General features: G+C 37.6%; 1 protein-coding gene across 4 annotated transcripts in view; it reads right to left on the bottom strand.

The window, feature by feature from the left end:
- LOC134792698 (uncharacterized) overlaps positions 1-27,665 on the bottom strand; it is a 603,576-nt gene that overhangs the window by 315,852 nt on the left and 260,059 nt on the right. The window lies entirely within an intron of this gene.

Genomic DNA, 27,665 nt, shown 5'->3' with positions numbered 1-27,665 from the left:
GCAAACTGCATACCCACTTTATGAATGGAATTCATGGATATAGTAGGTATACAATTACAGCAGTACTTCGTAAATAAATGATTATTTTTTGGGACACACTTTTGGAGATCAGGTTTTTAGTCTACTCGGTCTTATTGTTATTTAATAGTCCTGATAATAACAAGTTTATATTGCAAAGGATTTTTTATTACTTAAGTACTTAGGGTCCGTAAATGGTAAAATAACGAATACTTGTGATTATTGATCATTTAATTACGGCAAGTATATGTATAAATAATTCCAAAAATAAAAAAAAGTGTTACTTCCAATTGACATAAAACTTGAGAGTAAACATACAATTAACACATAAGAAGTTACTTTACTTACTTTAGTATATTTACAACCAACTAAGTACCTACATTTACAAAAAAATCCTTAAATTATTCTAATTGTTTCTGTACTATTACTTATTGGTTTTTTATTTAAAATCCCTCTAAAAATATTTATGTAAACCCTGTAAGTAAATAAAATAGCACAGTACTTTCACATAACTTAATTAAACCTTAAAAATAAAAACAAGAGAATAGGTAGAGTCTGTTCGGAAAGAGAAGAGTTGTAGGTAGAATGTATTAGGCCCCATACATTCCACGATTCTTCTCTTTCCGCACAAACTCTACTACAATTAGACAGATACATAATATAATTATAATACATCAATCTTGTCACGATCACGATGTTAATAAAACTTCGAGTTCTCGAGAACCTTCTACACGAGAAGCAATTAAAAAATTGTTCTCAAATTCTGGATAAATTTCTAGACATAATTTTTCTAACCTAGCAATAAAGTTCAAGAAAACTATTCTTTGGCAACGATTGTGCAGTATTTTGACCACGGACATAAGATTTGAAGCTACTGTTGTGTCCATGGTTCTCAAGTTTGAACCGTCCAAAATGATAACAGAACTTAAAGAGCATTGATGTGAAACTTTCTTTACTTCATGACGAACGTGCTCGGCAGAACAGTACGACATATGCTCCGGCAATTGCACTATTATCAACTCTGATTTCTCACCCTGAATCGTGTTAATGTCTACAACAGGCTTTGATGAAATATATAGTAAAATGAAAGCCTCTGTCGCAATACCCGCTAACATACCATATTCCAGCCCAAAACATAAGCAAATTATGACTGTGATATTCCATGTAACAAATTCCTTTTTACATATCTTCCATAATTTGATAAACATCGCAAAATCAAGCATAGTCAGCATGGCTGAGATAATCAAACCGCCTAAAAGAGCTTTCGGTATAAAGTAAAATGCTGAAGTCAATAAACTTAAAGCTAAAAGAACTAATATACTAGTAAAGATGCCACCTCCAGGAGTCTGAACCCCTGACGCATTATTTAAAACCGAACGCGAAAACGATGCCGATAAAGGCATACTTCTACAGAAAGACCCCAATAAGTTTGTAAAACCGAGAGCAATCAATTCTTGAGTAGCATCCATAGTATTTTCCCCGGCGAACGCTTTATTAATAGCAATACTTTCAAGAATAGAAACAAAAGGTATTACCATTGCACTAGGACCAAGCGCTTGTAACATATCAGTAAACGTGTAGGTTTCGTCACCAACTATACTACTAAAAGGTGGAGCTGCCACTTTTGGGAAACCTCCTTCTATATCTCCTATTAAAACTATAGGTTCTTCGCCGGTGGTTTTTAATAAAATGTATGAAACCGCCATACCTATGACAATAACTACTGCATTACGAGATAACGAAACAAACCACCTTAACCGCTTCAAAGTGCCGTCGGTACGATTGCAACCGTTCCCTACCCATTTCAAAAATAAAAGCAAAGCAATTGTAGATAAACCTAGAGAAGCTTCCCAAACCTGGATTGTTTTCATATTCTTTACAAAATTTTGCATAGACTCCAGGAACGTGGTCCCTGACGATCCTTGAAGTCCTAGTAATGATTTAAACTGTGATGTTATAATTTGTAAGGCAGCTGCTGTAGTAAATCCACTGATAACTGGTTTTGATATATAGTTAACTAAAAATCCAAGTCGTAATACACCCATTGACAATATAATAACACCGGTCATGAAGGCTGCCAAAACAGCAAAGTCGGCAGAGTAACCAGCGACGTATTTTGAAAGCAGCGTTGACATGATGGCGGTTGGTCCGATGGTAATGTCTTTGCAGGTACCAAGGAACATGTAAACAACACCTCCCACCAATCCTGAATAAAGTCCATATTCTGGAGACAAGCCAGCTACATCAGCATATGCCAGGCCTTGGGGGATAGCAGTTAGTCCAACAGTGATCCCAGCAATCATATCCAGCATTAATTTTGATAATGTATACTCCGGTAGCCATGTTGATATAGGTAGCCTCTTTTTAATCGTTTCAACACTGCATAACTTCTTTTCTACACAAGACGATGTTGGTTGATCTTCATTTGAAGTTCGATCTTCTGTTTTAATATTTGAAAGCGTCATTGTTTTTAGTGTTATACAACTTGTACGAAAGTCGCGACTATTTGCCTAGACATTGAAGCAAATACTGACTGAAGGACTTAGTAGAACATCGCCTATCATTGAATGAACGCCTTGATATGTTTATTTGTCAAGATAGCCTGTGATTCCTTGTCATTATTTTTTAGGATTCCTTGACTTGTTTTATGTTTGAAAAGAACCGTGTTTCTCACCATTCATAATTGTCACAACTGATTAGGGCGGTTAATTTAAGTATGGATATAAGTATTTCCGAATTTTATCTCTACGTAAAGTATGTAGATTATCTACAATCGGTATTAGAAGGCAGTATATTCTAAAACTTAGTTCAATATGTGTCTGAGATCCTCGATGATTCGTGTAGCGCCCCTTTGAACTGCGTTAAAATGCCAGGTCCTATTGCCGTAATATGACAGCACTTCACGTAGGGTCTGATTTGTGACATACAAAAAAAAACAAATAGCACTCTTTACTGAGAGTAATCTCCTTAATTCAAATGTGCCTTGGTCAAAGTGGATCTTTGCGTTCACATTTACTTAACTAAAAATCGTCTTTGTCCGTGTCTACATTTTCTTTGATAGCTTTTTTATGATATAAGAGGCAAACGAGCAGATGAATCGCCTGATGGTAAGCAATTACCGTCGCCCAGATGGGTTGCAAATGCGTTGCCGGCCTTTAAGAAAGGTTTAAAGTCGTACCGGTCCGAAAATACTGCAGGCGACAATTCATTTCACAGTTTAGCTGTGGAGATATCGACAAAAAACATGTACAGAACACTCCGCGTTACAGACGGTTATTTCACTAGACATACTCTTTTTCTTTATCTGATTATGTACCATCGCTCACACTGTTAACTGTACATCGGTGGAACTTATGCCTTTTTTAATAAGGTCCACCGGTGTAAAGTTAGGAGTGTTGCTGTTTGTACACGATACAAACAAAGATGACAAAGTGACATGATGACAAGGTTGAAGGTGTATAAACTCTCAGCTACCGTCATAAATGTCACTTATCACAATGTCGATATTCATTTTGGCACGTGACGGCCTAACTCATGACGATAATATGTCTATCAATGAAACATAATAAATAAGAGGAAAAAACGTTTTCACAAAAGCCAAGCTTCTCTTAACTCGAGATATATTATGTATAATAACGACACATACTAATCATAAATAAACTTAACCTATACAAAATGCACACGAAAAATCATATATCGACATCACAAAAGTGTCATGCGGTTACAAGACACTTTCAGTGATCAGCCTAACCTAGACTAGTCGGTTGTGTTGTGACCCTACCCACAAAGTAGGAGGTCCCGGGTTGAAATAATCAGAGTATCACGTTTTTTTAGCAAATTGGGCTGATGGCTGCAAAGCGAAGCGATTTTCGTCATAAATATCAAATTACAGAATGCCAAATATTAAATCGTCAATTATAGTATCTGCTCATTATTTGAATTATTTATTGTACCAATTTTAATTTGTCGACGAACCTACTCAACCTTCGAGCAGTTTGAGTTGGAATGAAATAGAATCTAAGTTCTTACAAGTAGGTTTATAAATAAGGTCTCATTAAGCTTTGCTTTGGAAACTGTTAATGATATTACCTACGCATGTAAGTATGTAGTTTTTTACAGAAGGTGAAGTTCCCTAAGTCCCCTAAACTCCTTTCCACAAAAAGCTTAAATATTTATATGGGTACTGTTTTTGTTGTTTATGTTATCCACTATCAAAGATAAGCAAGAATTGAACGATCACCTGAAACCTTACCCTTCAAACTAAATCCTCAACAGGCCCTTTTCAAACCCCACTTTTTAATTCCACACGCATGTCGCCATACGTCGTGATGCTATCGACATTTCAGCCGACCAACGATAGCAGGAGCATTCCTAACTATTAATGACCACTATAAACTTGAGCTTTAGATTCAAACAAATATGTGTAATAGAGGAACAAACTTATACTGGTCCGTTAAAAACCATGCTGTTGGTGAGTGACGGGAAACTTTCCAGCATCGAGTCCGGGTTGGCCAGATAAGGGTGTGATGGAGGTGCACGTGGCCACGCATATGTTTCTGGCATTACGGAGAACCATGTTACATGTGCTGATAAACCATTTGAAATTAACCTCTATTAAGATGGACATAGAGTGTAAGCCGGATAGCTTTTGTTGTTGGTTTTGGTCTTTGTACAGTTCCGTCTGCAGATTTCTAGTTGTAAAGTAAGTTTTAATACTATTGTAATAGGGTTGTGAATAGAATGGAGAGGCGCTAGGGATTGTTTTGATACTTTTTGTTAGGTTTATGCTAAATTCGCAAATTAGCTTTTTGCTTCAGCTTAACTAATTGAAAAATCTTTAGCGCCCCATGGAGGCAGTTTACATTAAAAATCAGTTTAGCAAACTTGGGGGGTCTGATATTGTAAGTTTAGTTTGTAATTACGACTGGCTAGTTTCATAAACTTTTGTGTTGGAGTTTTGTTAAATTTATGTTAAAGCTTCCTTGTGAGTATAGGTACTCACAAGGAAGCTATTCGCTATTTACCCGCTGTTAAACTTTTTTTTAATAGCCTAGTACAGACGACTAAAAATATACTTAGATTACTTATTTTATTTAAGACATGAATCGTTTGGTAGGTACAGAAGTGGCTTTTTAAAAACCTGGCCTTCCTTGAGAGATGACTTGTGTCTAACAACGATGCCTAAAAGTAGATACATTACCTAAATGATGATGTTTAACTACATCTTACCCTTCCCATTTCAAAAGGATCCAATTAAGGCAAAAAAATATTTCTTCCTCCTGCACTAAAGTTGCCAAAACATAAACCAATTAACATTAAATGTAAAGTTTATATTTTCATAAACTCCAAAGCACTTAAAAACTTAAACATCATTAATTACTTCCACGTCATTAACTTTAAATCCGGTTTTAAGCAACTATCCCATTTTAATACGATTAAAGCCCCAGTCAATAGCTTCATAATTGTTAGGGGAGTGATGATCAATCATCGTCCGATGATTACAATGACATTCATCAGTAGGGAGGTTTTAAAACTAAATGAAAACGTGAGAATTAATATATTTTTAATATAAAATAGGTTAAATGAAAAAACTCCCAAGCAAGGTTTTCTCGAGGGATTGTACAGTGTAGTGTATGTGTTCTTCAAAAATAAGTGTACAAGTTTCCACAGAGTTGGCAACATGCACGTGACATCTCTAGAGCTGTAGGCGTCCATTGGCTATGGTAACTACGCTTGTCGAAATTTTTACATTCCCAAATTTTACATTCTAAGTGATTTACTAGTACCTAATATATATCAAATATCATATATGACTCTATGGTTTCTAAGAAAGGAATTAAAACTATCCTATCCTATTTGCTAAATAGCAGAAGAACAAACAATATCAAATGTTGAGAAAATGGGTTATCATTGTTTTCCCCTTCTATTCTAAATATGTGTGCAATAAGCGAAAGTACTGAGTATCAGACAGAAAATAATCTAAACACATGAAGGTTATACTACGCAAATAGTTTTGATGATTAGAAAGATCTTTGATATCCTATCTAACAGGAAAACCCAAAAGACAAGAAACTAAAAATATCGGCAAGAAAAATCTATTATCCTAGATATCTATTTGATAACCATATATCAAATATTTGTAACCTAAATATGTAACGTTATCCGGTTGCCGTTTCATAATACAACTATTTGAAACAGATGCTTTTCCTCTAGCCGCCCACAAATTAAACTTACACACATATATACATATAATCACGCCTATTTCCCGGAGGGGTAGGCAGAGACCACCGATTTCCACTTGCTACGATCCTGACATACCTCTTTCGCTTCCTTCACTTTCATAATATTCCTCATACACGCTTGCCGGTTTAGGGTGCTCTTGACCTGGCCTTTCTTCAGGATTTTCCCGATCTGATCAGAGAAAGTCCGCCGGGGCCTACCCCTTCGAACTCCCACTTCTACTTCTCCCCTAACTTGTCAAGACAATTTCAATTTTGACCTGTCAAAACGAAAATCCAAAAACAATGGAATAAATAACCATTATATAGGCGTCAGGGTGGCTAGAGCTAATCTACAGATAAATAGAATAACTAGGTACTGATTTACATCAAAATGCAAATTCTAGGAAATACTTGAAAATCAATAACTTTGCTATTGTATCCCATAAATAAATGATGAAGATTATCAGCGTATACAAATAATAATATGAATCCATTGTAACCCTTCCCTGCTTCAGGGGTGCCAAAGACCCCAAAACTTGTCTGATATATAGCAGAATTAATACCCACTTAGAATTAAGCCTCCAGAATCCATTGTTGCAAAATGTTTCGAGTTCCAGACAATTGAGTGACAAATACTAAGAGATTTAAGTTTTGAGTTGTGGACTAAATTTAATTATTGTTGGAAATCAAGCCCAAATAGATTTGGAACAGTAAGTTTGCTGTTAAGTTTAGGCGAATAGAATGGATTAAATTTGTAGTTCTGTCATGTTAGAAAGTTACTTGCCTAATTAATAATTATGTGACTGTAATTAATTTCATCATGTTGACAGCTTTGCTTACCTGTAACAAAAGTATTTAAAATTAGGATTTAATGTAAAATATTGGTAATAGCTAACATATTTGATCGTAATTTTTGATCAAGACTACTTTAGGAATATTCTAACGGTTAAGCTTCTTTCCTGAAAATAAACTAACTAAAACTAAGCAAATTACATATTTTAATGCCACAATATGTAAATTAATAATTTGAAAACATTAGAAAATAAAATATACACCAATACACAATAATATATATATATATATAATATATTTTGGCCTATGTCCAGCAGTGAACGTCCTCTGGCTGATGATGATGATGAGAAAATAAAATCCTCATCGTAGTGTGTATTTTTTTTTTCGATGTTATTATTGGCAATTTTTTATATCAAACCGCGGCCTTAACCACCAGCAAACATTTCAATTCTTCATGCTCCTTTGTACCAATAATATTTCAATAAATTAGCAACAACAACACAAACCCCAAACAAGACCATACCTCATCTTCGACTCATCGGGCCGTCGGCGGCAGGCGATTAATTCACGGGCCGAATTAATACCGTACAGTAAACGGAACGCGGCGGGTCGGAACAGTCGGAACCCCCGGCGGCGGGAGGGTTAACGCCTCGATTGCTTTGTATGGGTAATAAATGTTTTATTAGTAAGCTTGTGATTAAGATGAGAGAATGCGTAGGTGTTCCTGCGAATTAAGTTTAAGTGACAGGTTAATTATGAAAAATTGGCAGCAAACTCTTTAATAAAACTAGTAGTTCGCCCCGAACTAAGAACTCCCGGGTAACCAAAAATTATATAGCGATTGACTTTGTTGCACCTACTTATATACTCGTATAGTGTGACATAAAATAAAAGAAAATAAATGAGGGCGCCACTTTCTACGTAACTGTCATATTTTTGACGTAAAATGCTTACACATGGCAAGAATTTAGTATGGACATTTTTGAGTTCCATTTTATTTAATTTCTACTATTTTATGTCGCTCCATAGGCGGCAATGGATCAAAGATCGCGTGGATTTATTGCAAGGTCTGTGGAGCCCTTAACTAATAGATTTAAGCAAAGAGTAGTATGTATAATATAGTTGGCCAAGCAGATCTTGTCAGTAGAAAAAATGTAGGCGCGAAGGGATAAGGTCTCATAGAAAATTTGAGTTTCGCGCCTTTTTCTACTGACAAGATTTGCTTTTTTGCATCAATTTTGAAGCGCTATTTACAAGTTTAGCGTTAAGTAATATAGATGGCGCTATTTTTTCGAATAAAGGGCTTCATATATGTTCTGTCCCTCCCCTGGATTTATGTCACCACCATAGAGATTAAAATAAACTGTATCTGTGCTAAGCCGAAATATTTCGTGTCAAACGTCAAATACATATACCGGGTGTGGCCTGTAATATGAGCAAAAAAATTAACTGTGGGCTGTACTCCTCATACTGACCAACATTTGTTCAGCGACTTTTAAAAATAACGTGTGGTTTGATTTTTAATACACTTTAAAGTTGATTGTAACCCGCAATGTACTGCGAATTTTGTTATGCTTAAGGCGTGACAAGCAACGTCAATCACAATGTTATGGCGTGGCGATGGCGTCCATTGCAGATAATATTTATTTTGTATGAAAAATAGGGAGTCTAAATTCTTCATAATTATTAAAAGTTGTTGAACGAAAGTGTCACCATTTGAGGAGTACAATCTATGTTTTAACTAGCAAAAAGCAGAGCTTTGTAAGGGCTCGCGGAGTTTTTCTACATATATAGTTATAATTACTAAGGTAGTTTTTAATAAGAGATTCATCTTAAAAAACCGGACAAGTGCGAATCGGACTCGCCCGCCGAGGGTCCCGTACAAATTTAACGTATTTATTAATTTATTTACAAAAAACATAGTTTTCAAATATTTTCCCAGTACTTGTAGTAACGATATTACTTGCCAAATTTCATAGTTCTAGAAATTCTAGATCAACGGGAATTACCATATTTAAGGGGCCCACAGATTACCAGTTCACCGGACGATATCAACCTGTCAGTTGTTCGGAACTGTCAAATTTTGCATTTAACTAACCGGCTGATATCGTCCGGCGAAGTGCTAATCAGTGGGCCCCTTTATAGGTACATTTTGATTCCTTTGAGAGTTTCGAAATATACATTTTTTGCGGCATAAACGGCCGTATCTATTTTTCCGATCACTTAAGTTTAAATTTTTCACAGCTTTTAGGACCTAAGTAAGTTATGCTTTTAATTTCAACTCGATACATCCACGCGTTCCCGACGAGATAAAAGGTCTTAGTAGACAGACGGACGGACCTTTTTTTTCCTTTTGAGGTACGGAACTCTAAAAATGATATGATATGATATAAGGGCTTCTATAAATAATTAATACCCCATATCATTTTGTATTATATTATATCAAGAGTGTTTGTATTATATTATATCAATAGGTATACTTATATTAAATTCCTCAAGCGAATATATTCTTGTTTCCTACATTTCAATACATGAGTGTTTAACATTACGTAGGTTTAATCTATTAGAAGGGAACCATCTATAAATAAATAAATATTATAAGGACATGTTTTTTACACAAATTGACTAAGCCCCACGGTAAGCTCAAGAAGGCTTGTGTTGTGGGTACTCAGACAACGATATATATAATATGTATATAAATACTTAAATACACAGAAAACAACCATGACTCAGGAACAAATATCTGTATCATCATACAAATAAATGCCCTTACCAGGATTCGAACCTGGGACCATCGGCTTCATAGGCAGGGTCACTACCCACTAGGCCAGACCGGTCGTCAAATCTATATCTTGATGTATCCAAAACTTCTCATATTTTTATATCGTTTAGTACAGCTTTTATGTCTACCGTTCTGCAATTCTCCCTCAATTGCTCAAAGGTTAACTGGAAGAGATCCCTGAAAGGGATACGTTCGCCTTTGTACTATAAAACTTTGTGTGTTTTTTCATGTCTTATCTTATGTTTCTTTTTGTACAATAAAGTGTTTTACTACTACTAGTACTACTACTACTACATCCCATTAAAATGTCAAAAGGGCCTCACGTGTTGGCTTAAACTCCGAGCAAACCTTACAAATGTCCAGAGCACCTATAGCTTCTTGACCGGTAGACATGAATATGGGCGTAGCGATGTGAGAAATCCATCGCTTGCTGATGGACCAGTAGAATCAGTCAACGCAGGGCAGCTTGTGGAGAGCTGTTGGGAAGAAACATTCCCACGGCTCCTGGGAAGTGGGAAGTTCTGCCACCCGATAGAAGGGTGGATAAAAAGGGCCCTCTGCCTCTGTCTTGTTTTAGCCGGTCGTCCAGAGTGGAAAGCGACATCGACTTTGACATTTGAAACGATAAGGCAGTAATATCGCGCTGCAATACTGCTGCCGATTGCAATATTACTGCAGACTACATTACTGTCGCAAATGTCATAAACCCTGGCAGTGACATCGATTTTGTCATTTGAAACAGTAAGGCAGTACTATCGCTCTACAATACTGCTGCCAACAGCGATATTACTGCCGACTGCATTACTACCGCAAATATCAAAAATCCTGGCAGCGCCTGTCATTTGCGCGCTGCAATACTGCTACCGACTGCAATATTACTGCAGACTACATTACTGTCGCAAATGTCATAAACCCTGGCAGTGACATTGATTTTGTCATTTGAAACAGTATGGCAGTAATATCGCGCTGCAATACTGCTGCCGACTGCATTACTACCGCAAATGTCAAAAACCCTGGCAGCGACATCGATTTTGGCATTTGAAACAGTAAGGCAGTACTTAGCCCTGCAATACTGCTGCCAAAAGCGATATTACTGCCGACTGCATTACTACCGCAAATATCAAAAATCCTGGCAGCAATATTGATTTCGACATTTGCGCGCTACAATACGGCTGCTGACTGCAATATTACTGCCGAGTACATTATTGCCTCGAATGTCAAAAACCCTGGCAGCGAAATCGATTTTGGCATTTGAAACAGTAAGCCAGTAATATCGCGCTGCAATACTGCTGCCAACAGCGATATTACTGCCGACTGCATTACTACCGCAAATATCAAAAATCCTGGCAGCGATATCGATTTCGAAATTTGCGTGCTACAATACTGCTGCTGACTGCAATATTACTCCCGACTACATTATTGCCTCGAATGTCAAAAACCCTGGCAGCAAAATCGATTTTGGCATTTGAAACAGTAAGACAGTAATATCGCGCTGCAATACTGCTGCCGACTGCGATATTACTGCCAACTGCATTACTGCCGCAATTTCGAAATCAATCACGTGTGATTTTAACCGCCATAGTAGTAAAAGCGATTATCGATTCAATAAAAAAATATATAGTCACGTATTAAATTTCACCCATAATTAATAATGATTACTAATAGGGTATTTGACTGTTCTTATAAATTATTTTACACCATGCAAGAAATAAAGCACCAGAAGATTAATAGAGAAACGTAGACAGCAGTTATTTTTAGTCACAATTTCTATTTTAAATAAAACCCGATAACAACTATAAAGAGTAGGTAATTTGCTTTTGACGTCACATGCTAGTGTTTCATATAAATTCCATAGTAGCAAATCGTTTTGACAGTTCGAAAAAACCGGGCAAGTGCGAGTCGGACTCACGCACGAAGGGTTCCGTACCATAATGAAAAAAAAAACGGAAAAGAATGCAAAAAAAAAAACGGTCACCCATCCAAGTACTGACCACGCCCGACGTTGCTTAACTTTGGTCAAAAATCACGTTTGTTGTATGGGAGCCCCGTTTAAATCTTTATTTTATTCTGTTTTTAGTATTTGTTGTTATAGCGGCAACAGAAATACATCATCTGTGAAAATTTCAACTGTCTAGCTATCACGGTTCGTGAGATACGGCCTGGTGACAGACAGACGGACGGACGGAGGAGTGTCTTAGTAATAGGGTCCCGTTTTACCTTTTGGGTACGGAACCCTAAAAAGAAACTCATTTGACTAGTATAGTCAAATACCCAATTATTTTGAGCCACAACAAAAAAACCCAGCGCATTTTACCTTTAACCTTGTCACTACTAACGCCATCTGTTAGAGAAATAAATAACTAACATTAGTCCAACAGATGGCGTTAGTAGTAATACACATTATTTACCCTTTTATTTATTTTTTATGTTTATATAATGATATTTTTATGCTTGATAACACATCTAGACATGAATATAAATTACTATGTTAAATCTCAAACCTAACAGTGCGATAGTTTTTCCGTAAAGTGTACCACAAGAATGCATAGATTGTCGAATAGTGATAGGGCTCGCTTCGCTCGCCCTAATTATTTGCTCGTGTTACAGGCCACACCCGGTATTATGTTTATTCTATTTTATTTTTATCTTGCTAATTATTTCAAAATGGTAAATTTAAAAACGATATTATAAAAGTGTAAGTCGAGCACTTTCATTTGATACTAAACTCGACCATGTTTCTTGCAAAAAAATGACCAGAATAGCAAGACCTCTCAGAAACAGCTTTTTGGTCTTCTAAGCTCTTCTAGCTCAATAACCCCTTGATCGGGCCTGCTCATAATGTAATGACTAAAATATAATGCCCACGACTACACGTTTACCCAACTTCATTTAAATTAGAACAAATTTACTTAAGTTCTTGAGTATCAAACTATCTTCTGCCAGTTCAGCTTAAAAACATCGAAATGCCGGGACGTGCCGCTAGCCAGCCGCGTGTTCAAAGTCGAATGTAAGAACTTCGCTTCGCTTCGCTCGCTCGTTCGACAAGCGAAGCTCCGCGTAAGGAAATTGTACACAAGTAAAATGTACTTCTGTTTTCATAAACCAAATAATTGCAGATAAAAAGATATGAAAACACTTTGTGTAGTCATTTGGCAATGTTTTTAATTCTCCTGGCTTTATTAATCTGCATTTCCACCATAAAAATAAGATATTCATCCGATCGCGAAAACCGAACTGTTGCCAACTTTCGAACAACGAAATGAAAAGCCGGGACAAATCTCCGGGAAGTCCATACAGACGTTACAAGATACGAATTCCGACTTAAAATACCATAACAACATGATACTAGCAACTGTGTATCTCACTTGCACCCATAATTTGGTATGAGACTCCAATAAGATTGATATCATGTTGGGCAACTCTGGTTGCATTTTTGAAATCCAAACACGCCTCACGCTCTTGAAATGTGTTGGAATGGTACCAATACGCTGGAGGTCAGTTTTACTCAAGGGTATACTATTGCATGGAAGAAAAAAGTAGTAAGGACACGTGGAAATTGTGTTTTAATACTTTTGATGTCTTTTTGTGAACGTGGTAGGTGAACGTTCATTTCATTCTTTTCTTTTCATGGTAATTATAATGATGTAGTAATTTAAAACAAAAATGGTCAAGAATTGGAAGTAAGAAGCCTTATTTGCATTTTCCTTTATAATAACCAAGAACGGTCCGCAATGCTCATTTATTTATTGACATGGACGCAATCCAATTTCTTTAAAAATAAAATGGCGTACTCAAAACTAACGACATACAAGCATCGTTAAAACTAATATATAGCGAACGCAACGGCTATAATAGTAGCCTTGACTTTGCCAAAAATCAGCGTCTAGACACTCTGGGCAGACCACTCATGTGTTGAATATTTAAATTATGTAAATAATAAAGAAGACGACAAGATTTATAACGGTTTCTGTGTAAGATATGGCGACATATTTAAAGATGCATTTGAGTGTCTTGACACTGAAATGTTCTTTGCAAATTGTTAAGTATCTACAACTTAGAAAAGTCAATTAAGAAAATGTATAGGTAGCTTAAAGAAATTTTGCATAGATATAAAAGTCTATACCAACTTATAATGTTCATGTCTGGACTTATGGTGAGTGCACCATGGCGGCAGCTGTCATCTTAAACTCCTAGAGAACTGTCAAATTTTTAAACCGATTATATGTCGTGACTACTTTGGACAAAACTCGTATCTTGTTCTGTTAATCAAGAGAAAAATGTGGTAACTATGTATGGGATGCATACAGAGTTACTGATTTTCAACTTTGAGTAGCAGTGTGGGATACAAGATTTTTTCAAAGTAGTCACGATCTGCAACGATATAAGCATATCTAATATGAACTAAACTTATTACATTTTCCAGAAATATCTAAAAGAATCTAGTATTTATGATAAGTACATGCCAAACAGATAGAGGAGCTTATAGGCCTGGTAAAAAAACGAGGAAAACGGTATTTTTTCCTGTCAGTAGACAGCCGATGATGTTTTATCTTCATCTATACGATATACGTGCTTTCCATAAGCAATGATTTTTTGTTGTTTCCTTAAAGATAAGAAATTAAGTATATTTGTCCACGATTATGTTAAAAAATCTAAGATTTTAATGTAGTTCAGGAACTTATTTTCAGTCAATGAATTATTTTAACTTTTCGCGTAGTTACGAGTATAATTTATTTATATATACTACTATATTTTGCATACAGGACATATAAGTTTATCAAAATGTTTAATAAAATAACGTAACCTTAATCACTAGCGATACGATGTTCGTATTTGTCAACGAGAAATCGCAATAAGGACAGTGTCAGTATCCTTCAATTGTATTATATGTGACACTTATTTTATCACGTCGATAAAGCCATCTATAATAGACTTTGACCACGCTAACTTTTTACAAACTTGGCAGAAAAGAAGCATGTGTAGAAAACGTAGAGAGAGGGCAATAGAGAGTACTCTCTCCAGGGGGGTGTTATGCCTGGGGACCGGAGTCCACTGAGAGGTAGTCAGAAGGAGTATATATAGTAAGTGACATTTGAAACTCCGTAAGCGCGATGTAGGTTTCTACCAAATTGCGTTCTAGATCCCTAACGCCATCTGTTAGAATCTTGTGACACAACGTCGACAGTGACAGCTAGAGGAACGCCACAAATGCACGCATATCCCTATAAGCTCCATACTTGACGTAGCACTTGGCATGAAAACTTAGCATGATCCGAAAAAATACAATTTTATATACCTTTCTTGAATTATCGAAGGAAAATAGTCATCCATAAGTTATGGAGCTATCTGAGCTTGACATATAAGTCTCCTCCAAAATGACAAACAATGTTTCTCGGTCTGTCATCTATCAAAACTACAAACGCGTTCAAATCGTCGTTATCTCACGTCCCTAGGGCGGGTATTTTTATCTGCGACCGACAAGGGGGTGATTTGTGGCCTCGGGTAACAATACACTTATTAGTGCACGCGAGCGGTAAACGTTATACTTGTGTAAAATATATGTTCGAGAAATGAAGACGTATTTTTGTTTGAGACTAAATTTCTAGACACTGTGGTTTTTGGAGGAAAATAATATTTGGTAAGAGAACTAGGCGTAGGTACCTACTTTACAATTATTTACAATCTTACTATAGTATGAAGTTCGAGTAAATATTTTTTTTATGACCGAGGGAGGGGCACGTAGTACTTAGAGTAAGTAAACGGACTTTTAAAATACTGATATTTATTTATGATATAAGAGGTAAACGACCTTTGTACTGCCTATCCTGTGCCATAATTATTTGTGTTTTGTACAATAAAGAGTCTTTTACATACATACGAGCAGGCGAGAGTATCAATTTGAAAAGTTGTAGAAAGTAATTCCTACTTCCCTGCTATAACTAAACCTAAGTGTGAAAGTATCTCTCTCTGTCTGTCTGTTACTTTTTCACGACTTTAAATATTTATATTTCTGCTACCTGTGGACATAGTTAAAATTCCGTTAAAAGACATACATAATTATGATAGTTTTATTTACTGAACCCATCACACTACCCAAACGAAGTCGCGGGCAGAAGCTAGTTTTGTATATTTTAATAGTCGCAAATCATAAAAATATCCTGCCATATAAAGCCTCTTCGTCAGAAACATTCGATACACATACTAAAACTGTAATATGCCAAACACCAAACACACTGTGGCGTGTAACAGTTGTAACACACAATCGAGTCAAGAGCGTTAATATCAAAGCAACACTTTGAGCGAACACGACAAACAGAAATTATTGATTATTCCATACAAACGTTAACAAGGGACAAAGACGACCGGCGCCGGGCGGCGGGCTTGTATCGATGGAGTGTCAATCAACGGTGGAAGCGAGAAGAGGGGGATATAGCAATTTTACTGAATTTTGTTATTATTTTAAGTGTAGTATGGATAAGTTAATAGGCAGATTTGATACCTCATGTACCTTTATCTAATGGCCACCACCATTTATTATATCGAATCGTGAAAATGAATTGAAAATTCTAATTTTGATAGTTTTATTTAGATTGATATTTCGTCATTTAAGCTGGCGCGTTTAATTCAAGAGTACCTTAATAAATTTAATAATATACGACAGCCAATGCGCTTGGTATTTGAAGAGCTTTAAATTTCTCAATCGGTTCTTATTTTTAGCTCCTTTCATAGTAGATTTCCTCTCCACCCACTAAAAGCTGCTAAAAACTGTATAAAAGACCTTAACCACTATCATCAAAGCAAGCAATCACCCATCTAAATTCTAATACGTTTACACTCATCTAATATTCATTAGAGTCCGTGAGGCCAATTCTGCATTAAGAATTTGATATGGTTTTCATCTTGTTTTGACAAGACCTTGCGCCAGCGTGCGCTGCTGTACCAATCAGAGTCAGCCGCTAATGGTGTACGAAATGCAGTCGTTGCAGGAGTCGTCTTCTCACGTGAGATGTCCGAGGACTCAACCTTGAGCAGAAAATAAAATGAAAACAGCGACGGTAGGTATGTATATCTTTCTGTATCAAAGGACACTTATCTGACACTAGCTTTGAATATTACTTTGATGGTCAATATAAGTTTGGATTGGCTAAAATAAAATTCAAACCTTTTACGCGACATATTTTGAGAGAACTCGCATGTGAGTTTCATTACATTGCGGTTTTTGATCGGTCGGTTGAATTGGACGTAACCAACGCGGACTGTTGTAATGTAACTAAAATCGCATGCGAGTTCGCGTGCCGGCGAAATCGGGTGGTCTCACGAAACCCCCCGTCGCTCTCGGCACAATTCTGTTGACGTCAATTTTGCAGTCTGAGTTAGTCTTCCAATTATGTTGGATGAAAACCATATCAAATAGTTATAACAGAATTGGCATCGTTTTCGGGCGTCAGACCGGCGCCGCGCGTAAAAGTCACCCTGACATTTGAAGGCCTTTGTTTTTGTCGTTAGTGTGGCGTGGCCACGACATATCGAGCGACTTGCGACGGCGGGAGCGATAGAGTCAGACCAAGAAAAGTCTGCAGCGGATTTGATAGCCCGTGGGCTGCGTGCAGTGCAAATGTTATTTTAAACGTCAAACTTCTATGATATTATGACGTATAAATAACACTTTCACTGCGTGGGCTATCAAATCCGCTGCAGACTTTTCTTGGTCCGACTGTTACCATAGGTTGGAGCAAAAGTTCCGATCGTTGTGTCACGCTCCAACCTATGGTTATCGCTCCCCCCGTCGCAGTCGCTCGAAGTCGTGGCCGAGCCGTTAGTGAGGCGTGGCGGATACAAGGGAGTAGTGTTGACAGGTCACAAAATCGGAACGTATATGTTGTGGTACAAATGTATATGATGAAGTAAAATCTCCATATCAAAAATTGTCCTAACGTCTCTCCTTGCTTCTATCTCGCGCCATAATCCATTCATTCATTTTGATTGTTATTTAAACGTTTATATTTTACTACTTTTACATTATAGCACATCACTACACCTTATAAAACAAAGTTCCCCGCCGCGTCTGTCTGTGTGTTTGTATGTTTGTTCGCAATAAACTCAAAAACTACTGAACGGATATCATGCGGTTTTCACCTATCAATAGAGTGGTTATTGAGGAAGGTTTAGCTATTTAATTTGTTAACCCGTGCGAAACCGGGGCGGGTCGCTAGCTACATATTGTACACATACCTATTGTATTATACTTTATGAATAAAAGATGAGACACAGTTAAAAATCAATAGCACTAAATAACGAAAACTTAAGAACAAAGACTTAGAAAAAATGACCCTTATATTTCTCCTCTGCATACTACCAATCATACTATACTTAGGTAGGTATATATTTTGGCTCTCGCTTTCAAACAGTTGTGACGTGCATGATCAACCAAAAGGTACCACGTGGTCGGTTGTCGAAAAGGTTGATTTCTTATTGAAGCTATATGGAAATAGCGTCTTATTGACAACCGTTAATAAGTACCTCTTTGGTTGAGAACGGCACAGTTGTAACAAAATTAAGAAGGAAAAATAAAGAAATAATAAACAGCAGCCTAAAGCTACAGTTTTGTCAAAGACTAACAATAACTTGTTAAACCACTTTACAAGTTTCTGGCCACTGTCCAGACTGAGACACTTTCACGAACTTGTTGGAACACCCCCGTGATCTATTGCTAAAGCGAAATGAAAATAAGAGTTCGCTAAACGTGCCTAGAAATTGTTCGGTGTTATTGTGGTTTAATAGGTTCTTTGACCGTCTGCCCTGAATGCTTAGGTATATTTATTAGAGATATGAAAATATCTGATTGGTTATCTATATTCCAAGAAAGATACGAATCCAGATTTAGGTAACTACCTACTTCTGTCTTCGTTGGTAGAGTTAGACCAAGATAAGTCTACAACGACGCAGTGCAAGTGTTATTTTAAACGCCAAACTTCTATGAAGTTACGACGTAGGTATATAGGCTGGCGTCCACTAGACTCGCCGAGGCGAATCGAATCGAATCGCAATAATTCGCCTCCTATATTTTCTATGCAACTGCGTCCATTGACGAAGAGCCGCGGCGCGCCGATTCGAATCTACCGCGCGCATTGCTCTTCAGGCGAATTTCTGCGGCTACGCGTTTCGACTCGACTCGGCGCGCCTCAGTGGACGCGGGGTAGCGGATGACTGATGACGGGTGGTTTCGTTTTTGAGTTTAGGTACTTTCGGATCTAGGTTCAAAATGAACGAAGACTTATTAAAAAATGGGTCAAACAGATCACTGTGTTATGTCTTTTCTGTAGACATACACAATAGTTAAGGGCTATAAAGGTTAATTTTCTTATTTAACCCTTATCCACGTGAAAAGGTCCTCCTTTTATTTAGATAACTATGATAAAATCATTGCTTACATGCCCACAAGCTGTTAACTATTGCCCACAGGAGAGAAAAATGTGCTGTTCGCGATAACACCCTAGTTTTCTCTCCTGTGGGCAATAGTTAACAGCTTGTGGGCATGTAAGTAATGATTCTATCATAGTTCTTTAAATAAAAGGAGGACCTTTTCACGTGGATAAGGGTTAAATAAGAAAATTAACCTTTATAGCCCTTAACTCTTGTGTATGTCTACAGGAAAGACATAACACAGTGATCTGTTTGACCCAAATATTAAATATTTAAGAGCGCTCTTACAAGAAAAGTCGAAATAATGCAAAATTGATGATACTAGTCGACGAAATTCAGGACTTTGCGCTCATTATTAGAAACAATGAGTACTTGTTCCAGTAAAAGCGTCTTCTTATCTTTATAAATATCGTTGTAAATATTAGAAAAAGGACTTATTAAATTAGTAATGATTTTTTTTCTGATGGTCGTTTCCGAAAAACCCCGTGAAGCACTGAATGGCGAGCTCTTATTTGGAAATGTTGAGAATTTTACTCTGCTAAACCTGGCTATTTTGTGTTACTAATACCCTGTACTTTAGGCATATCAAACTATATTTTTCCTACATACCTTTGAGAAAGAGAAAATCAAAGTAAAACGAACTCGATTTTCTCTCCGAAACAAGTGTCAATTCCTACGAAAATCTACTTAATATCGAAGTCATTTTCATACTCAAGCAATCTGCAACGTTTGCTTATGCTGTTGGTATACATTAGTGTTTATGAAATTCTACTATAATTTTTTGGCAATTTTTTGAAAACTACTCTATATTACCGATGACGCGCGCTGCGCCAGCTCAGTGCCGCGGCAGAGCTTGTAGAGGCAGGACGTGTGTCGGTCGGCTCCGCACATTTTCAACGGCGACGACGAGGTTTTTTATCATTGTGTGCGGCGGGCGCCGTGTAAAACGCTATACTGTGTGCGTGTAAACCGCAACGAGAGACTTTGATCCTAGCACTGTTTTTATAGTATTATAATTTATAATGGTACAGTTTAATAAACTACCGGACAGGATTAAAAATATTTGAAAGGACCTGACATTCTATATGTATTTATTTGACTCAAGATAGTACTCAGGGTCTGATGATGGAGCCGGAAGGTGGTCACCGGTACCAATCAACCATGCAACTAAACCACTTCGTGTTTAGGCTCGTTTTATTCATCTCAACAAGATCTTTGACACAAGATAGTACTCAGGGTCTGATGATGGAGCCGGAAGGTGGTCACCGGTACCAATCAACCATGCAACTAAACCACTTCGTGTTTGGGCTCGTTTGATTCGGCTCAACAAGATCTTTGACTTAAGATAGTACTCAGGGTCTAATGATGGAGCCGGAAGGTGGTCACCAGTACCAATCAACAATGCAACTAAACCACTTCGTGTTTAGGCTCGTTTTATTCGTCTCAACAAGATCTTTGACTTAAGATAGTACTCAGGGTCTGATGATGGAGCCGGAAGGTGGTCACCGGTACCAATCAACCATGCAACTAAACCACTTCGTGTTTGGGCTCGTTTAATTCGTCTCAACAAGATCTTTGGCACAAGATAATACTCTGGGTCTGATGATGGAGCCGGAAGGTGGTCACCGGTACCAATCAACCATGCAACTAAACCACTTCGTGTTTAGGCTCGTTTGATTCGTCTCAACAAGATCTTTGACACAAGATAGTACTCAGGGTCTGATGATGGAGCCGGCAGGTGGTCACCGGTACCAATCAACCATGCCACTAAACCACTTCGTGTTTAGGCTCGTTTTATTCGTTTCTATAAGATCTTTGACACAAGATAGTACTCAGGGTCTGATGTTGGAGCCGGAAGGTGGTCACCGGTACCAATCAACCATGCAACTAAACCACTTCGTGTTTAGGCTCGTTTGATTCGTCTCAACAAGACCTTGGACACAAGATAGTACTCAGGATCTGATGATGGAGCTGGAAGGTGGCCACGGGTACCAGTCTACCATGTAACTGAACCACTTCGTGTTTGGGCTCGTTTGATTTGTCGCAACAAGATCTTTGACACAAGGTAGTACTGAGGGTCTGATGATGGATCCGGAAGGTGGTGACCGGTACCAATCAACCATGCAACTAAGCCACTTCGTGTTTGGCTTCGTTCGATTCGTCGCAACAAGATCTTTGACACAAGTTAGTACTCAGGGTCTGATGATGGAGCTGGACTGTGGCCACGGGTACCAGTCTACCATGTAACTGAACCACTTCGTGTTTGGGCTCGTTTGATTTGTCGCAACAAGATCTTTGACACAAGGTAGTACTGAGGGTATGATGATGGATCCGGAAGGTGGTCACCGGTACCAATCAACCATGCAACTACACCACTTCGTGTTTGGCTTCGTTCGATTCGTCGCAACAAGATCTTTGACACAAGTTAGTACTCAGGGTCTGATGATGGAGCTGGACTGTGGCCACGGGTACCAGTCTACCATGTAACTGAACCACTTCGTGTTTGGGCTCGTTTGATTCGTCGCAATAAGATGTTTGACACAAGATACTACTCAGGGTCTGATGATGGAGCTGATGATGATAGACAGGTACCCGTCGCCACCTTCGCGCTCCATCATCAGACCCTGAGTACTACCTTGTGTCAAAGATCTTGTTGAGATGAATAAAACGTGCCTAAACACGAAGTGGTTTAGTTGCATGGTTGATTGGTACCGGTGACCACCTTCCGGCTCCAACATCAGACCCTGAGTACTATCTTGTGTCAAAGATCTTATAGAAACGAATAAAACGAGCCTAAACACGAAGTGGTTTAGTGGCATGGTTGATTGGTACCGGTGACCACCTGCCGGCTCCATCATCAAACCCTGAGTACTATCTTGTGTCAAAGATCTTGTTGAGACGAATCAAACGAGCCTAAACACGAAGTGGTTTAGTTGCATGGTTGATTGGTACCGGTGACCACCTTCCGGCTCCATCATCAGACCCTGAGTATTATCTTGTGCCAAAGATCTTGTTGAGACGAATCAAACGAGCCCAAACACGAAGTTGTTTAGTTACATGATAGACTGGTACCCGTGGCCACCTTCCAGCTCCATCATCAGACCCTGTGTATCTTCAGTGTCAAATATCTTGTTGAGACGAATCAAACGAGCCTAATCATGTTACTACATGGTTGATTGGTATCCGTGACCACCTTAATCATCATCAGATCCTCAGTACCAGTTCGTTTTTAAACCCTCGTTGATACAAACTTTACAACCTATAGGTACCAAATGCAATGACGAAACATGTAAATAAGCGAGTAGGTACCTATAATTTCTTTCGAGTAATATACCTTCATAAGTACGAGTATGGGGCTACTCATAAATTACGTCGTTTCAAATGGGAGGAGTGGGGGGGGGGTCTGGACATCGGATGATGGTAACATGACGTAGGAGGAAACAGATTCATCCGAAGCTTGATTTTTGGATGATTTGAGGGGTGGGGGGGGTCAAAAATCGTCAAAAATAGATGACGTAATTTATGAACAGCCCCTATGTACATTTGCACTGCATTTAGTATTTTCGTACTTACCAAATAACAGTTTTAGAACTTTAAAAGTTAAGTACAGTTAGTGTTGTTATGGTTGATTTCAATATGCTTCGCGAAGGATCAAGAATGTTTAATCCATCATTGTAGTGCGAGTGTGGTAGAAGGGATCGGCATACTGAGCTCGCACGGCCTGCCGCAGCGCGTAAAATACCTAAACTCGCTCAACGCCGAAATGTAATAGCGCTCTTAAAAATTTAGCAGGGTCGTTTATGAGATCCAAATATAAATGGTGAAATTCGCCGAAGATATTCCGCTTCTTGTTTATATCGTGTACCCAGTGTTTGTGCACTCGTCGCTTACTTATTCTCTCGCACTCTTCTTCTTCAAAAAGAATTTGAAACAATAGCATTTCTTCGTCCAAACTATCCATCATCGACAAACTGTACAAACACGACCTCAGCACAGAGGGCCTACCGCGATCCACGTTCGACGTGTTGCCTCTCTGTCGCACTTGTAAATTCGTACGTAAGTGTGACAGGGAGGCAACACGTCGAACGTGGTTCGCGGTAAGCCCTCTGGCTCCCGTGACTTCGACTCGCTTCGATTCGTCTGTGATGAACGCACACGGAAAAAACGTGGCTCGATTCGACGCGATTCGACTTTAATGGACGCCAGCCTTAAATAACACTTGCACTGCGTATGCTATCAAAATTTTTGCAGACTTTTATTAGTGAACTCTATGAAGCTAATTATTAGATATAAATAAATTATTCCTAAACCGGTAAATAATCTCAACGCGCCTGTGTAAATAAATACTACTATCAGTATCAAATTTAGACTAAGTAAGTATTTGTAAAATGTGTCCTTAAAGTGCTAGTGGGTGTGACTGTGCACAGAACCAATTATACCTACAATATTTCATAATATTAATTTTTTTTTAATTTTGCCACCTTTTCTACTGACGGAACTGGCTACTAAAAAATCTTACGTTATTATTCTTTTTTTTTCTCTAATCGGGTATGCCTTAGTTGGTAAAACGTTGGATCAGTGTCCCAGAGCCGCATGATTTAAAAAAAAAACAAATAATAGGTCACCTTCTCTTTCACTCCTTTCGCCAGCTCCATTTATCCTACAATTCAAAATTTCTATTTTTTTATCGACTAAAAAAAATGACTTGTTGGTTTATGTACTTACTTGTTACTTTTAATCTGTTTAGTCCGTTACGCTGCCCTGGCAGGGACGTTCCGTATGTAAATCCACCGGAAGTCGGGCGCCGGAAGCCCCGAATGCGAATTACCCCGCGCTTTTGTCACCCCTGAAAGCTTTATGATATAGGGATGCGACAGCGAAGAGGACTAACTGGGAATTTATGCTTTGCGGTATTTAAAGGACGACTCACGTTAGACCGGGCCGTGTCCGGGCCGGAGCTTCCGGAGCTTACTTTTCTATGACATGACAGGCGATCACGTGACGCTTTCCGTAGAAAACGATGCGCCAGAAGTCGGACACGGCCCGGTCTAACGTGAGTCATCCTTAAAACAGTGGCATCGTCATTCAGGGACCGTTACCGGTATTCTGACTACAGGTTATTATTGAGGTATAACCGGTGTAATTTGAATTTGGGTATTTATATCACTTAAGCTCCGAATAGAGGTATTCGAATACCGGTATTCAATAGTGTTATCGGTTTAGCCAATTGACAACAAATACCACTATTTGATAGTTTACTCCTAAAGCTATTACCGGTAATAAGTAAGTGCCAATACCGGTTGTAGTAGTACCACGATTCGTTCCTTCGCTACTCGTCAAGGACGTTGTCCGGCCCGCTTGTAAAGTTGTAAATACTTAAGATCCGGATCTTAGAATGCCCGTTTTCATGTTGGCTGGTAAAATTAGCTGTTAGGTGATGATTTTCAATGATAAATATTTAATAGCGTTCATTTGATTCATTTAATTGTTTTTTTTTGTTGATTTAATTGTATTTTATTACGTATGTAGTTTATAATCTCAAATATATGAGCGCCGATTAGACGTGCGCGCCGCCGCCATAAGGAGTCCGCGCGCCGCCGCCGCCGCCGGTAGATTAAAATGCGCGCCGAATATTTTTTATAAGACAGTATTATGCAGCGTTAAAATATGTAATAGGTTATAGTCCGATAAGAAATAGTTGAAATAGGCGCCACTTCCTACGTAACTCTCACATTTTTGACGTAAAATACTTACTTAAACATGGCAATAATTACGTACCTACTTACGGAAATTTTTTGGTCATATAATTTAATTTCTACTATTTTATGTCGCACCAACACCATACTAACTATTTATTATGTGGCAGTACGATTTACATAAAAATGTATTGTATGTACCATGTACCTATGGGTAAAACACATTTACAAAGTATAATGTCCAGTGTTTTAACCGTTGTCGATTACAGGGCACTAGTGCCAAGTATGCGAAGAGTAAAATTATCACGTTTTCTGGTAGTTTTTATGAATATGAATATGAATTAAACAGAGGGATTTTAGGTGTTTCAAAATCTTTTAAAAAGTCATTACTTGTCGTATTGCAACGTAATGAACCAAATAGATAAAAAAATATTATTACGGTTTTTTTTTTCCTGTGCGTTCATCAAGACATCAAGAGACAGACCCGATTTCATTTGAGAAATTTCTTACGAAAATATTAAAAAAAATTGCATGCATTGTTGTATACCATTGCTCAGATGTTGCTGCATCCTACGATACCCCGCTAAGTTTGATTTAATGTTAATAAAATGACGCCAATGACTGGTAAAATTTTACCACCTACGAGCTATAAAGCTTTTGGAAAAATATAAAAATAATAGGTTTTACTTTAGTTCATAACATAAGTTGACATTATCAGTAAGTGTATTTGTAATTAAAAATGCAATTATTTTATATTTATTAAAAAAAAACATGAATTTGACAAAAAAAACCTTATGCATATAAAGTACTGTATACTAACTAGGCAACGTCCAAAATACTAGACGTCTTTTCATTATGCGGCGTATCTTTTTATTTACACCGACTGGCAACATCCAACATATTTGACATACCTATGTTTTTTTCGAAACTATTATAAATAGATTTTTTTCATGATTTTTCTACAATAAACAACCACATAATAAGATAATAACACCAAAAAAATGATACTAACACAGTTTTTTGAGATTTTTTTCCCTTGTCGATTTAAGGGTTAAGCATGGCTTTTCATTATACGTCTTAATATTGAAAAGTTGAAAAATTCCACGCCGCCGCCGTGGATTTTTTTCTGGCGCGCCGCCACCCAATTTTTTTCGACCGGCGCGCACGTCTAGCGCCGCCCAATAGGCATTTAGCCGGCGGCGGTTCGCCGGTCAAAATTGGTTGGCGGTGGCGGCGAATCGGCGGCGTAGCCTTGAAAACTTGGTTTATGCGAAGAGAATTCAAACCTTAATTCATTTAATTTGATTTCATTTAATTTATTGAATTATGGTAGGATAAAAGTTTTTCATGGCATTAACTGTAGATAAGCAGCATAATGAACATCTCTTTATATTGTGAGGTTACTGTTAATTGAATCTATCACTAATTCACTACACTTTATAAAACAAAGTCCCCCGCCGCGTCTGTCTGTAACTATATGAATGTATGTTCACGATGAACTCAAATCAAAACCTACTCAACTGATTTTCATGCGGATTTCAGCTATCAATAGAAAGATTTTTGAGGAAGCTTTAGTTTAGGTGTACAATTTGTTAAGGTTTTGTGTAATCCGTGCGAAGTCAGTGCGGGTAGCTATAGTCAAATATAATAGTTATTATATGTACGTATCGCCAGGAGAGGTGAATGATTACACACACTGCTCGCACAGACCACCTACTAATCGCAAAAATAGTATGAATGAATCAATGAGTGAATGTGACTTAAATGTACGATATTAAAAGCCTATAAAAACCCCTTCAAGAAACTTTTTTGCAGTTGATATCAACTTGATATTGGTACGAAATACGGAACCCTAAAAAGAATATTCATTTCAAAAATGTCTCAAAAATTGTATTGAACAACTATTTACAACTAATATTGCTCAAAGGTTAACTGGAAGAGATCCCTTAAAGGCATAAGTTCGCCTTTGTACTAATGACGAATGTTATTTTTCCTGTTTTGTTTTGATTTTTGTACAATAAAGTGTTTTACTACTACTACTACTACTATATTAAAGCAGAAGGAGTTGAAAATAAAGTTCCAGTTAATCCTTGTTTAATATTCGCTGAAAGTTGTTGAGCATTAGACTTTTCTGAGTGAGCACTCTATGTATTTTTTTCTTTATGTGGTTAAATGCACGTAATGATTATTTTTAGATATAATTTTAATTTATATTTTTGTTCGGTAAATAAAACAAAAATATGATATGAAAAGTTTTCTTGATTTCTATTTAAAGTTAATTGTTTTTATATAAAGTACCATCTCTTAAAATATCGGTACCTAATTTGTTAGCACGTTATATAAAAGCAATAAATTCCCGATCAAACTAATCTGCATAGCATTTGCAACGACAACGTGTGTAAATATCATCGTTAATGTCAAAATTCTATGAAAATATGACGTTTATATTATAATAACACTCCCTCACTTTGTTCTGTTCAAATCGGTGCAAAGTTAGCTTAGACAGACTCTAGTATCTAACAAGGTCACGCCAATGCCACACCGATAGCGCAGAATTTTGGCGGCGGCGGCGGCGCGAAAATTTTGGCGGCGCGGCGCTCATATTTCATATGGAAATGTTTTCTGGGATTAATTATTTTCATTAATTCATTCATTAACCTCGTGCCTTGAAACGGTCGCAACGCTCAATTTTACAGATTTCGAACCACTTGCTACGCTCGTGGTTAAATCATG

This window comes from Cydia splendana, chromosome 8, assembly GCF_910591565.1.
Source record: "Cydia splendana chromosome 8, ilCydSple1.2, whole genome shotgun sequence".
Classification (NCBI taxonomy): domain Eukaryota; kingdom Metazoa; phylum Arthropoda; class Insecta; order Lepidoptera; family Tortricidae; genus Cydia; species Cydia splendana.
The sequence above is the reverse complement of the archived record's forward strand: the minus strand, read 5'-3'. Positions and strand labels throughout refer to the sequence as shown.